The following is a 5,156-nucleotide window of genomic DNA, read 5'->3' as shown; positions in this document are numbered from 1 at the left end:
AGATGAAGCAGAGTATCGGATTAGTGAGCTGGGAGAAAAGTAGAAAGAAATATGCAGGTAAGCACCTGCACAAATAAATATTTAAAAATATGAAGATAGCTTAAGGGAACTGAAGGACAACATGGGATGCGACAACATTCAAATCATAGGAATATCAGGAGAAGAAAAGGAGCAAGGGATAGAAACTCTGTTCCAAAAAATAATGACAGAAAATATTCCATGTGCATTTGAAAAGAATGTGTATTTTGCTCCTTTTGGATGAAGGGCTCTCTATATATCAACACTGAAGAAATAAATTAAGGAAGACACAAACAAATGGAAGCATGTACCATGTTCATGGATTGGAAGAACTAGCATTATCAACATGTCCATACTACCCAAAGCAATTTATAGATTCAATGCAATATCTATTAAAATACCAATGGCATATTTCACAGATATAGAATAAACACTTCAAAAATTTATATGGAACTATAAATGACCCCAAACAGCTGCAGCAACCTTGAGAAAGAAGAACAAAGTAGAGAGTATCACAATACCTGATATCAAACTGTAGTATAAGGCCACTATAATCAAAACAACTTGGTACTGGTACAAGAACAGACACATAAACCAATGGAACAGAATAGAGAGTCCAGAAATAAACCCGAGTCTCTATGGTCAATTAATATTTGACAAAGGGGGCAGAAGCATAAAATGGAGTAAAAACAGCCTCTTCAACAAATAGTGTTGGGAGACCTGGACAGCTACATGTAAAAAAATGAAACTCAAACACCAACTCATACCATACATCAAAATAAATTCAAGGTGGGTAGAAGACTTAAATAAGTCATGACACCATTAATGTCCTCTAGGAGAACATAGGCAGGAAAATCTCAAATATTCCATGCAGCAGTATCTTCACCAATATGTCCCTTAGAACAGCAGCTGTAACGGATAGAATAAGTAAATGGACTTCATCAAAATACAAAGCTTTTTTTTTTATGGCTAAAGAAAATATCAGCAAAATGAAAATGGAATCAACCATATCAGAAAATATATTTACAAATGATACCTTGCACAAGGATTTGATCTCCAAAATATATAAAGAACTCACATAACTCCACTCTAGGAAGACAAGCAATCCAATTAAAGAATGGGCAAAGGACCTGAACAGGCACTGATCCAAGGAGGACATATGTAGGGTCCAGAGACATATAAAAGGATGCTTGTCATCACTAGCCATCAGAGAGATGCAAATTAAAACCACAATGAAATACCACTCCACACTGGTCAGAATGGCCATCATAAACAAAGCAACAAACAAGTGTTGGAGAGGATGTGGAGAAAAGGGAACCCTAGTGCACTGTTGGTGGGAATGCAGACTTGTGCAGCCACTATGGAAAACAGTATGGAATTTCCTCAGAAAACTAAAAATGGAACTGCCTTTTGACCCAGCAATACCACTGTTGGGATTATACCCCAAGAATCCTGAAACACTAATTCAAAAGAATTTATGCACCCCAATGTTCATAGCAGCACAATTTACAATAGTCAAGTGTTGGAAGCAACCTTGGTGGCCATCAGTAGATGAGTGGATTAAAACATTATGGTACATTTGCACAATGGAATACTATGCAGCAGAAAGAAAGAACTCCTTTCCTTCACGACGGCATGGATGGCACTGGAGAACATTATGCTAAGTAAAATAAGCCAGGTGGTGAAAGACAAATACCAAGTGATTTCACCTATAAGTTGATCCTAATCAACCAAACAAAGAAGCAAGTAAAATATAACCAGAGTCATAGAAATAAAGAACAAACTTACAGTAACCAGAGGAGAGTATGGTGGGAATAACAGGTGGTAAAAAGGGTAGGGTCATCAAGGAACATGCATAAAGGACACATGAATAAACCCAAAGGGGAATAGAATTGAAGGTGGGAGGTGGGAATGGGTGGTGGGGGTAGTGGGTGGAATATGGAGAAAACTGTACTTGAACAACAGTAGAAAATATTTTTAAGAAAATGAAGGATAAACACTACATGATCATATCAATAGATACAGAAAAAGCGGTTAATAAAATCCAGCAGCCATATGTGATAAAGAACTCCTAGCAAAGTGGATTTGTAGGGAACACACCTAAACATAATAAAGGCCACATATGACAAACCACTGCCCACATCACCCTCAATGGGCAAAAACTACAAGTGTATCCCTAAGCATGGGAACAAGATAGGGATACCTACTTTCACTTCTCTTAATGAACATAGTACTGAAAGTCCTCACCACAGTCCCTTTATCTAATCCCCAATTAGATAAGAAGAAGAAATGAAGGCATCCACATTGCAAATGAAAAAGTAAAATTGTCATTATTTGCAGATAGCATGACACTGTATGGAGAACCCTAAAGATTCCACATAGAAATTACTAGCACTGACAAATAGATTCAGTAAATAGCAGACTACAAAGTTATATCCAGAAATCTGTTGCATTTTTATACAACATAATGAACTGAAAAAGAGGGAAATTAAGAAAACAATCCCATTCACAATTGCTTCAGAAATAATAAAATCTTAGGCACAAGTTTACCCAGGAAAGTAAAAGAACTGTATTCAGAAAATTCTAAAACACTTAAGAAAGAAATTGAAGAAGATAAAAATAAATGAATGCACATACTGTATTCATGGATAGGAAGAATTAACATCATTAAAATGTCCATTATACTCAAAGCAATCTATAGATTCAATGCAATTTCTAAGTACCAATTCTTGATACCAATGACATGTTTCACAGAACAAGAACAACTATTGCAAAAATTTATATGGAATCACAAAAGACCCTGAATACCAGCAGCGATCATGAGAAAGAAGGACAAAGTTAGTGGAATCACCACATAATATCAAATTATACTATAAGGCAAGAATAATCAAAACAGTATGGTAGTTTCATACAAATAGACACATAGATCAATGGAACAGAACAAAAGTCCCAGAAAGAAACCCATGCTTTTAGGATCAATTAATATTTGACAAAGGAGACAAAAACATACAATGGAGTAAAAGATAGTATATTCAATAATTGGTGTTGGGAAAATTGGACAGATATGTGAAAAAAAATAAGTAAACAGAGAACACATTTTTATACCATACAGAAAAATAAATTAAAGACTTAAATGTTGAACTTAAAACCATAAAACTCCTAGAAGAAAACATAGGCAGTAAAACCTCAGACATTTTTCATAGCAATATTTTTTCCTGATATATCGCCCCATATCAACAAATGAGAAAAATAAATAAATTGGATTGCATTAAAGTATAAAGGCTTTGCAAAGTAAAGGAAACCATCAGTAAAATGAAAAGACAACCCACTCAATGGGAGAACATATTTGCCAATGAATCAGATAAGGGTTAATGTCCAAAACCTATAAAGAACATATACAACTTAATACCAAAACAAATCTAATTTAAAAATGGGCAAAGGACCTCAATAGCCACTTCACCAAAGAGGACATGCAGATGGCCAATACACATATTAAGAGATTCTCAATGTCACTAATCATCAGAGAAGTGCAAATGAAAACCACAATGTGATATCACCTCACACCTGTCAGAATGGCTATCATCAATGCATCATCAAACAAGAAGTGCTGATGAGGATGTGGAGAAAAGGAAGCCTTTTTGCACCAATGGTGCTAATGCAGATTGGTGCAGCTACTATGGAAAACACTATGGAGTTTCCTCTAAAAATTAAAAATGGAACTCCCTTTTAACCCAGCATTTTCACTTCTGGGTATTTATCCAAAGACCCCAAAACACTAATTCAAAAGAATATATGCACCCCTATGTTCACTGCAATATTATTTACAATAGCCAAGATTTAGAAGTAGCCCTATTGTCCATCAGTAGATGAGTACATAAAACTGATATGGTACATTTACACAATGGAATACTACTTGGCCATGAAAAAAGAAAATGTTACCCTTTGCGACAGCATAGATGGAGCATGTGAACAATATGCTAAGTGAAATAAGTCAATCAGATAAAGACAAATATGTGATTTCACTCATATGTAGAATCTAATGAACAAACTGAACTAACAAGCAGAATAGAAACAGCTGTGGGGGTGGGGAAGTGGGGCCTGGAGAGATAGAGCCATAAAGTAAAAGGACTCAGTGACAGGGAGAACAATGTGGTAATTGCAGGGTGCAGGGTACTGGGTTGAGGTGGTAGAGATATAATGGGGGTAAGTGGTAATGAAAAAAGTACAATGACAAATGAACTATTAAAAAACAAAGTAAAATAAAATGCAAAAAAAGATTTTTTAGATTTATTGTGTTATGAACAAAAAATGTTATGTAAGTGATCCATAGATGCAATTCAAATTTTTGAATATTGAATTTATTATTTCTTACATATAAACAGGTATATGTGTATGTATAATACAATCATACTTTCCTTTCAGATTGAATTTAAGAAGCAGTTTATATATTTTTTTTCTTGAACTGATTAAGGCAGTGAAAATAAGTTTATTTTAAAAATTGTTATGTACGTACCATATGAAAATATCTCTGTCTTGACAGAATGTAGATTCTATGGGCATTCACTATTTTACCTTCATTTTTTGATGTTTAATGTACAAATATCAGTCTTGCAACAAAAATTAAGGCTTTAAGAATTATTATCAAATTATTTAAACATGTTAATATTTAAATTTCTGTTATCAACTATTACAACTGTACTTATAATTCTGGATGTTTGCATTTGTAGTAGTAAGTTACAGAATATTAATTCCCGAAACAAGAATGGCACTGCTCTTGATTTATAGATGAAAAAGGCAGTCACTGAGATAGAACAAGTAAATGGTCATAATGAGCAGTTGCTGCTGACTCAGCCTTTGTTTTCACCATTTTCCTAAATTCTATTCTTATACAGAACAATATATAAAGAAACAAAACAAAACACAACTTTTGTATGGTTTAAAATTCAGTTTCAAATTTATGCGTTTGGTTTAAATATATACTCAAATATATATATATACTTAAATATATTTTCTAGTGGATCAAAAAGCAGAACCCACACAGCTCTAGAGGGCCCTTTCTCTCAGTTCATCTTTTTTTGAAATTGATTACATATTGATCAATTCATCTAGCTAAATGATTTGTTCTGATATACAGCAGT

This window comes from Phyllostomus hastatus, unplaced genomic scaffold, assembly GCF_019186645.2.
Source record: "Phyllostomus hastatus isolate PE091 unplaced genomic scaffold, TTU_PhHast_1.1 phas_contig_86, whole genome shotgun sequence".
Lineage (NCBI taxonomy): Eukaryota > Metazoa > Chordata > Mammalia > Chiroptera > Phyllostomidae > Phyllostomus > Phyllostomus hastatus.
The sequence above is the reverse complement of the archived record's forward strand: the minus strand, read 5'-3'. Positions refer to the sequence as shown.